We start from the raw sequence: 11,001 nt of genomic DNA, 5'->3' as shown, positions 1-11,001 counted from the left end.
ACACAAATTACAAAATAAATTACCGAAGTAATAAAACATAGATCGGAAGCTTTAATTAAAGACGTTAACTATTGTTTTTATAACCTTTTATATGTATAACATTTTTATATCTGTGGGATCTTCCGAAAACATGTAACTTACTCAAGCATACCAAAATAACTTATAATAATAACTCATCCATGCATTGAACACAACATATTCTTAACGACTAATTTCTTTATAAATTTAGGAAACAACAAATATTAACATAGACGTTTACATTGTGGGTAACAAATGTTGCTATAAAAAAAAAAATAATTACCTTACACGCGGTAGACAGGTAAACAAGTTGGAACACCCGCGACGCCGGACTTGTTCTGGCTGCACGATTTAGTTACGTTCTTGCACGCAAAACAAACTATAGATAAAGCCAGTGATTTAAAACATGAATAACCTTACTAACATTATAAATGCGAAAGTTTAGATATATCGATGTTTCTTAGAGTTCGACGCATAAACGGCTGAACAGATCTTGATGAAATTTGGCATAGATTTAGAGGATAGACTGGAAGAACAAGCAGGCTACTCATATTTATTTTTTTCCACGCAGACGGAGTGACCGGCAAAAGCTAGTATAAATATGTAGTAAGTATTGTGTATGGAGTTTTTTCTTTCATAGGATTTTGATCACTATTGAGAATGTCATGCAAAGTAATATATCTTCCTAGATTAGACTATAGCGAAAATAGATTAAAAAATGCTAAAAATTGTCTGGTAAAACCGTTAAGTACTTATTATTTTAAGTTGTACTTATGTAACTTCTGGAATACCGTTAACACGTCAGGCGTTGTTTAGTCTAAGTTTTTGTTGAAGCGATAAGGAAACTGTTCGAAGAACTGTAAAAAGTATTTATAATACATGTAACATAAACAAGGAATGTTTATAAATGAATCCCTTTGCAGTGTATTGACACGCTGTTATAGAGTCATCGGTCTAAGAACCTGATATAATTCTCGGAATTTTAATCCGTCAAGCCACGAAAATAAACAAAATAATTTGATAGTCGGCTGACGGATTGTCAATATAATTTGATGCCAAAACATTTGCATAAAAGTAGTATAAAAATTATTTTTCTCGAAAATCAGAGAAAACATTATGGTTTTCAGCAGTTTGTTAAATCAGTATTTTTTGGGCCTCCTATTAATTTATTTTTTAAAATATTGTTGATAGTTTATCTTCTATACATAAAATAAAATTAGAGTGTCTGCTTGTAATACCAAAAGAAAAATTCCAGATTTCGGGAAGATGATGCAATGCGTTGCTGATAACGAAAATCGCATTAACTTTTTTTGTCTGTCTGTCTATCCGGAAGTCGAGTTTATTCCGAGTAAACTCGAAAACGACTGGGTCGATTTCGACCGCACTCTCACTGAAGGGTTGCTGATATAAACGGGCATATTATACTTTTCTATCTTAATGCTGCGTGGACGAAGTCGCGGGGAACAGTTAGTTAACTAACTTTACTATTGTTTGTATTACGATTAAGAACTTTTTATTTGAAGTTTCATCGCTTCGTTGGATTACAAATACCAAGTCAGATATTTAGTGGCTTCTAAAACATATCCTCTACCTCCATATTGTGGAACTATTCATAGCACACAAGTTTAAGTAAAGCGCTCACATTGGAGTAAATTTTCGCCTTCAATGCTGCAATAGCGTTGGATGCAAGAGAAGGCAAGAAAGTTCCAACTTTGCTTTTAGCACTTTGACACTGGCTTATCGTGTTCCTAATGCAATTAACATTTCGGGTATGATATTCGAACTAAGATTTACTCGAATTCACTTACTCAATTTCCCGCTCGGCTTTGAACGTCCTTTAGTAGTTCAACCCAATTTGTGCTTAGGTTAAATTTACGTATTCAAATATTAGAGTATTATTATAGTTATTTTAATAAAACCCATATAAGAAAATATTTATATTTCTATCATCATCATAATAATCTGCCTTCTTTCACAGTGTAAGCATAACGTATATTTCTATAATCATTCTAAATCTATCTAAATAAATCATTTTTGCTTTTCTAAAATGGAGAAGTTTAAAAAAAAAAACTATATGTGTGACCGTTGACAATGGATGTTGCGCTTTTTATCCACCTCGTGAGCAACGTAGAAAAAAGTAAAAAAAAAGTAAACAACCGATGTAATGTGGGAGGATTTCTACGCTTTGCTCTAAAATAGAAAATATTATTCAGGATTTGCGTTAGTCTTTGTATTCCGGTACTGTCATTTGTTTACTCTTTTGTAGATTTTACTATGAACATGAAAATATCGTTACTTTAACTAGTACGATTTCAAAGAGTCATTTCTGTACATTACTGATATCCTGTTCATCGTATTTTATCAACCAGGCCCTAAACCATTCTTATATAGAGGATTTACGCGAGGACTGGTGAAAATGGCCATTAAACTATCTTAAATGTCTTCTTTTTTTTAAGTATAAGAAGAATAAATTAAAATCCAATGCAATGTTGATTATTATTCGCCACTAACAATATAGTCCATATATGTACATATGATTAATAAATCATTGTTAAATGGATTCGTAATTTAAAAAATAAGTGTATTGCCAGATTTTTTATCTGTATTGGTTGATCTCCCACATTGAAATAACGGGTTTAATTTGTGACTTATTTTAAAATCCGATACCTGAACGTATTATGTCTGATCCATGCGTATCTCGACCGGGGAATCGATTAACACTCGACGTTAAGTGTCCATCGCCGGCGTCGCTCGTGCGGTGTCATCGCCGGCCGATATTAACCACTCGATGGTTAATTGTTCTCGATTCAATTATCGAACAACTCTCAATTGAGAGACGTCCGAGATGAGATATGTCCGGTGCTGACGTCATCGACAATTTTATTTACTCCCTATATGAAGGAATCATGCAACTATCTATATTTCTATTACTTTGCTGTCGTAATTTTTATTTTGAACGTAGGTTTATTTGTAACTATAAAATCTACTATTGATTTTATTTTAATTGCATATTTAAATACATAGTTACCTTTATTTCATTTCTTTTGTCAACATAAAACTAACCAAAAACCCTGCAGTTAACCAAAGTACACACAAAAACTGCTGAGAACTTCAGACGTTGAGATTCACTACGAAACCTCACTAATTAGATTACCTTTCTCTATTCTAGTATACATTGGGTAACTTTCTATGTAATATTTACTTTAGGTTATAAACTGTTTTAACTTCTGAGATTAAAATTAAAGCTTTTCTAATTGAACACAAATAAAAAAAGGTATAGTAGAGCAACTTACAAATGTATTTCGCGGAAATATGTTGAAAATAGAATGAGTCGAATATTAAAAAAATGAACGTCCATTTTAATAACCCTTAACGTTTCCAACAAAGAGGCTAATACCTCGATTGCTGCCACTTTGAGACGTCACAACGGTAGTTTCCCCGTTCCTTGTATTGATTTTTTTGATTAATATCAATTGAAGTGCATTGAACTTATCCTCAGTTTGTTGTGTTATTTTTCTTTTATAAGGCTTAGTATACTTTTTAATACCTAATTATTATTTTCCTGAATTGCTAAAGGCAACCAATTAGTTTTAGTGTTATAATGTTAGCTCCTATTTTAGCCACACAACGCAATATGTGATTTATAGCAACTCTTTAGCAATATATAATTGCCTTTCTACAAGTAAATAAATTGTTGAGCGTCGGTGGGTCAGTCGCTTAAGCATTTTACTTGTAATCTACAGGCATTGGGTTCGAATCCCGCCATATACCAATGTGATGTTCGAATTTTCGAATTTTCACATGTATATAATTTACCCGACGTTCTTGCGGTGAAGGAAAATACGTGATGCCTGCACATATCGGCGAAGAAATTAAAAGATATGTGTGAAGTCAACTAACCCATAGTGAGCCAGCGTGGTTGTCTATGGCCTAGTCAACTTAACTTCGGGTAGGCTCCGAGCCCCCGGTGTTTAGTGATCTAGTGATGGCGACGAAGATAAACTAAGTAAATTTAAAAAAAGTCCAATTTCGAAAGAATGAATAAAATCGAATCAGTAGTTTTAAAGTTAACCAACTGTATCGTTCCTCTTTATTGGTATACGAAAGGCTAAAAATAAAACTTTCAATTAAAATATATTTTACGACCGGCTTCGTAATTAGTCGTTTAAAATCTGTCCGATAAAATAACGAGAAATAAAATATTAACAAACGCATGCGCCAGAGTTATCAGTTAACGTGAAATTAAAATGCAAACACGGTCAACAACCGCTACTTTAAAAGTGTCTTGTATGAAAAAGGAGTATACACTACAAAAGAGAAGCCTGTCACGCGACCGCAGAGTTATATCATTTTGAGCCCGGGACATACTGTGACATACGAGCGTAAAGGATGAAGAACATACAGAAATTAATAAAAATAAGCAATAAAACTAAAACAAATAAGTTGAATTTTTAAGTTGACAATTAAATAAATGCAATCCTGTCAAATCGACATCTGAGGTGTTTTATTAAACTTTTCTAGTCTCCAAATTATACGCAGTTACGTCTGTTAAAATAAAATTTTCTAATCTGCAGGTTGACTGAAAAAGAACACAAGGATACTTTAATTCAACTTAGTAGGTTGGATGAACGTCAATTTAAGGAAATGGAGGTTCATGTACATTGTACCCAGTGAGATAAACGCTACAGCCGTATGTTAAACAATTTAAAATATTTCCATGCATCACGCACCGCACGATGCACACCACACACGAAATAATTATTTATTCCACTCATAATAAGGTAATTACCATTAAATGCGTTCAATGCATTATTTATTGTCAATTTACGAGTTCGCCGGATACAGACATATTAAAATCTGAGTGCATTTTATTTATGTCTGTTGACTTTAATACCAACGATGAATTTTTATTTTACTAAAGCCCAAACGCAATGGTGCAATTGTAAGCACTGGTCTGCATAAATAGATAGGCAATACCGTCAGCGCTAAAAATAAAAAAGCACAAATATCATGTTTTTAGGCTGTCCTTTAATAGAGGTCAGTGACAACTTGAAAAGATATTGGTAAAGTTATTCAACATTTTTTGTAATAAAAGAATGTTAAAATTAGACAAGTAATTAAAAAAGTTATTTACTTAAAAAACACAATAAAAGTCAATTAGAAGTTTAATTTGATAGAATTTTCTTCATTCAACACAGAAATGAGTGGAATAAATAATGTTTATTATTTATAAAAGCTTTAGCCCGCGACTTCGTCCGCGTGGAATTAAAAAAAAAACAAAAGTATGTAGCCTATGTGTTCTTCCAGACTATCTCCTACAATTATGGCGAATTTCATCGAGATCCGTTCAGCCGTTTAGGCTACAAAATTTAACAAACATCCATTCATCTTAACTTTCGCATCTATAATACTAGTTAGATTAGATTAGATAGATTTAAACTGATTTTACAACATTAATATATAGAAATAAAATATTATTTTTAAAAACGAGATATAATTTTCATTCAATAAAAGATTATTCTCTCCTCATTACGAACAAAAGACTTTCAATATAAAATACAAGTCACATTTAAACTTTCTTCTGACCAGCCAGTCTCAATTCAACCTCTGTGAAACTTAAAACAGATCTTATTTACAACAATTTTTTACAACTTAAAAATGTCATTAAAACTCAAATTATAAAGGGCAATAAGGGCTTTGTAATGTAAAATTCCCAAGCACGCTCATAACTTTAAGAACAAAACATATTACTAACAGGAACACGTTACTCTGAAGAATTTTAACGCGTCTGACTTCGGTTCTAGCAAAATTACGAGCGAAGTTATTAAAGTGGCCAAACAACAAGCTTTCAAACAGTCGTGAAGTGAGTGCAATTCCTTGTACAATGTGTGCTGGGAATCGTATATGACAATTTGTACCGCCCAATGAAACACTAACGCCTTCCTTATATAAAACTAGTGACTACCCGTGGTTCCGCTCGTACGTATTCTTTAATTTTCGGAATGTATTTGTTTTTAATTTACAAACATTATGACAACGGTAAATGAAGGTTGCATTTTATTGTAATAACCCTTGTTAACGATTTTGTATCTTATATCCACATCATGATTTTTGTTTACATCTTTAATGAAAAACAAACAAACAACCTTACATTCATATTTTTATATTGAGGATAATAAATTTAAGACAGTTGACTTTTAATGACTCTGAGGCTTTAGGAAACAAAATTTTGCTTTTAGGTTATCGTTATGAGTTAAATTGTACTTATGCGCAATCTTTATTTGTTTAACATATACATTGCCTTTGATCATGTGATGTCAGAGAGTACAAATAAATTTTAATAATACCTTTTTTGGCAAATTATGTTTTTGTACAGTACGCATTATGTGTAATATGTGATCTATGTCAGTAAGAAATTCAAATGTTCATCGACTTATGTAAAAAAAATTAAACATTACTCAATGCTTCAATTGTGTCCCGTTGGATCGATTGGTCCACCGATAAATCAGCCCAATAGGATTTCTTACCATTAGGCTGATTGAATCTATAAAAATCGGCCATAGAAATAGTATCATTGACTTACGCGAATATCTTGCATTTACATAACGTTTGTTAAAAATAAAACAGGCAGTTTTTAAGGCAGAAATAAGTGGGCTGGTAACCGACAGCGGTCGCCTGCGGGTAACGTATTGGCCGGCTTACCTCGATCCCTGACTGATTTATTGCACGACCAAATCTCCCTATTTACACGACATTGTAGTTCTCAGTGATATGTGCTAAATCTAATAAACGATAATGTGTACTATGAAATTAGTAGTTAACTAATTTTCTAAAATAAATGACAGATTTAGCTGTAATTTGTGTTCTAATCTAGGATTTAATTGACGTATTTTCTTAATTCTATGATTGAATTATCACCTAACACCTATTATAAAATAAGTAAAAATAGTAGTCAAATTATTTTTTGATTTTAATGCAATTCTGTTCGCAGAAGTTGTTAGTAGTCACATTGTTAATTCAGTTCGAAGCTAACGGTCTAATCCTTATCGACCGGGCTATGTGCGGACCAGTTAGTGTGGACATTTGATACTTTGAAGGCAGAAAATCTATTGTTTCGATGAAGAAAACAATTGTTTTATGTCTATAAGGTGATTTAAATTAATAATAACATTAGTTAATCCTAAATTGTTGATTGTATGTAAATCCTTCTTTAAGTGTATCCTTACGACTTGTATCTTACTTTTAAATTCACAAAAAAAAAAATCAAATAACACAGATAACAAACTTATTAACTTTATAACAAAACGACAGACAGCAAGCCTGTCAACTTTCCAGTCTGATCTTAACCACGTGATTGTTGATCTTCCTGCCGGCTTATATCGCGACATTTGTTTTTATTTAATTTTTTTACCATTTAAGGTATACTTTATTGCATATCGATTTAACTTCGATAATCTCGAAGTTCGTGAAATATTTATGAACGTCGATATTTTAATGATTCGATTTTGTTTTGTCCCTTCACATTTTTCTTCCTGTAAGTTTAAATATGTTTAGCGAAATTTATTACTATTTGTTTATTTGTCGGAATCTTTGAATTTCCAATACGGTTGATTTTGTATGGAAATTGTCTTTTCATAAAGACACTACTTTTCTAATTATTTTCTGTAAACTTACAATCAGGGGTATTATTTTATTAGGAACAACAATTCCTATATAACATGAATTCCACATAATAACTATACAAATAATATCGATACTACAGTAGCCAGCCAATCGGGATAGACGGGTCTTAATTGAATTTGTAACTCTGATTAAAATCCCACTCTGAAGCATCGATCGTATTATTAGCGAACATCAAACATTTGTATGTTTTTGTGATGTATGTGATTTTATACTGGTAGTCGATTTCTCTTTTACACTTTCTTTGTGTCAATAAAAAAACAAACCTTGAACCCTATACAGCATTAAAAATATCCCCGTTTATTAGTATACACTCCGCCAAATCGATTGTCGAACAAAAATAAAGATAGGAACAAAATTGTTATTGCTTTATTAAGATATTTGCTTGATAGAATGTACCATGATGTTCTGGATTTTTTTTATAATTATTAAAAAAATAGTTTGTGCGCGTTGTACATTTATATTGTTGTACCGTGTTAATGTTTTATGCATTGTTTTATATCGTTGAATACGCAACATTTTTAAATATTTACGTTTTTTACTTTTTTTATAATAGCTTTGTGAATCTTGTCATTAAAGAATTACTTTCTCGAAGGTTTTCAAAACATTAATTTTTATTATGTTATTCGGCAAGCAAATTGTTCGTGTGTCACGTGCAGTAGCGTCAATGCGATTATTCTAATGCCGTTTTGATTAAAATGCATCACAATAATACTTTTCCAACATTGATTTAACAAGATTACATTTAAATCCTTTAACACCCGAAAAATAATGAGATTTTAGCATGTAACATTTTTTCAATCGTTCTATAGCCGAAAATGGGGTATTGTTTTTGTAATGGATTTTTTCACTGACTTATTTTTTTTTTACTTTATGTGATCTAAAAATGTTCATCTTATTTGAAATACAAAACCTGTTCAAAAATGTAGGTCATCTTAAACGAAATGAAACCTTTGTAAAACCTTATTGCTTAAAAACTGTTACTTCCTTTAAGGCACTGTATTTTGGTGTCAGTTTTAAAACGTTTTCTAGGGGTATAAGACTCATGGCCTTAAGGCTCATCGGTAAAAGGCAATTTTCATAATCAATTTGTCAGACTTATTGTATTTCCAGATTGTTATTGTAAAACGATACGTCGGTAATCAAGTGCGAGTTCTGTCGATTTATTTACATTGAGTGACGGCCGGCTGTGACAGCGACCGGAACGTTATAATGAGGGTGACAACTTACAGCGCCTTGAGAATACACCGACCAGTATAACGAGACCCTTGAAAGCTTCTACAAAACATTATCACACGGATATACGATAGTTCATACCTTTTGGTCGTTTTAGACATTCATTTTAAACATTTTACACACTCGACTGAGCGCATGTTTGTTTTTCGAACGATTACAATTATTTTGTGAAATCGGCTCAGTTGATTTGGAGTGGAGATTTTTGTTTAACGTATCGAGTACGTTTATTTTTAACAATACTGTCGGAATAAATGATTTTTAGTCAGAATAAGTTCTACATTCTGTTATTTTTTTTGTTTTAATTGAAGTTTCTATAATCTACACAGAGTATAAATTATTTCCGAAAAAGTGACTGAATAATAACTAAATGGGATCTGTAGAATGGGATTTGAACATAGCAATTAAAGTTAAAAGAAAAAAATTAAAATATTATAAAGAACAATAAATTCCAGTTCATTTTATCTTTAGTAGCACTTCAACAAAAATAAAAAATGTAAAGACGATCGCAAAATCATTCTTATTCTAGGTAAAGCTATGATCTACAACAAACTTAATAAACAGAAAAAACCCGAGAGGGAATAACGCCGTCGTGAAAAGAAAACGCTTATTGCGAATATTCTTTTGAAGTGGTTAGTGACGTGCAATAAACCTTAAATTGACTTGCATTTCTAACTCACACTTGTCCTCTTAGCGTTGTGGGAACTTCTGGTGCTTTCTCCCTGTAGATGTCATCATCATCGTTATCCTCCTTATCCTATTCCCGTAGCGTCGACATAACAGGTTTTTGTCTTCCAAATATCTCTATCATACGTCATCTTAGTCATCACTCCCTTTTTGATTATGTTACCTTTCACGCTCATAACTAACGTTCTCCTTGTAACATGCGATTCATCCCTCCTCATAACATGCCCATACCATGCTAACCTTTTACTCCTTAGATGTCATACAATGTTAATAGAAATTTTAATGTCGCATACTTGCAAGTAATATGTTTATTACCGTAAAGAATGCGACATATATTGAATTACATTAATGATAAAGTCAAAAGCGCAACCAAAATCAAAATACACAAAACAATTATTTCGGGTCCAAACTTAAATAAACGAGATATCGTACTTCATACTAATGTATGTTTGATAGAGTTTTTAGACTAAACGGCAGGTTTTCGATTAAATTTGGTATAGATGTAGGGGATAGCCTGAACGAACCCATAGGCTACTCACTTTTTTTTAAATTCCACGCGGACGGATTCGCGGGATAAATCTGGTAACATAATCATGCTAATGTTATAAATGTGAAAGTTTAGATGGATGGATGTCCATCCATTCAAAGGATCTATGGATGATAGATAGATGGATGTTTGTTAGAGTTTGTAGCCTAAACGGCTAAACAAATTTCGATGAAATTTGGCATAGATGTAGAGGATAGTCTGGAAAAGCACATAGGTTACTCAGCTTTGTTTCTTTTAATCCACGTGGACGTAGTCGCGGGCGAAAGCTAGTAACATATGAAAATAATTATAACTTGAGTTAACATAGATAAGTGGTTTAAAAATTTTGATGTATTTTATTTAAAATTATACAATACAAATCTACGCATCGCAGCCACAAGACATTAGCGTTGCGACGTGAAACGTGGAAAATTGAACTGTACACCGAATACTTTATTCATAACAATGCTACGTGACCTCTGCCGCTCGCGCGATTGTATTCCGAATATTCCGTACCGTACAAACTATAATTCCTATTAAAATCCGGTTTGCATCTAGTTATTTTGACGCTTCAATTCCGGAATTATTTCATATATTCGTACTATTCGCACTAGTTTAATAACTACCGCAACTATAACACAGAATAAAAAACAAATTTGAACCTTTTTTACAATACTGGAAGAAAAAGACGTAGACATTCTAGAATTAACTAGCAGAACAATAAAGACAAAGATAACACACATACAAAATCCTATTTCTGACACACAGTTGGTAACTAAATGTGATTTACCGCAATATAAGATTTTTCACAGCAATATATTATTGGGTTTTGAATCTACTAAGTTCAAATCTACTAA

This window comes from Papilio polytes, unplaced genomic scaffold, assembly GCF_000836215.1.
Source record: "Papilio polytes unplaced genomic scaffold, Ppol_1.0 DF823731.1, whole genome shotgun sequence".
Lineage (NCBI taxonomy): Eukaryota > Metazoa > Arthropoda > Insecta > Lepidoptera > Papilionidae > Papilio > Papilio polytes.
The sequence above is the reverse complement of the archived record's forward strand: the minus strand, read 5'-3'. Positions refer to the sequence as shown.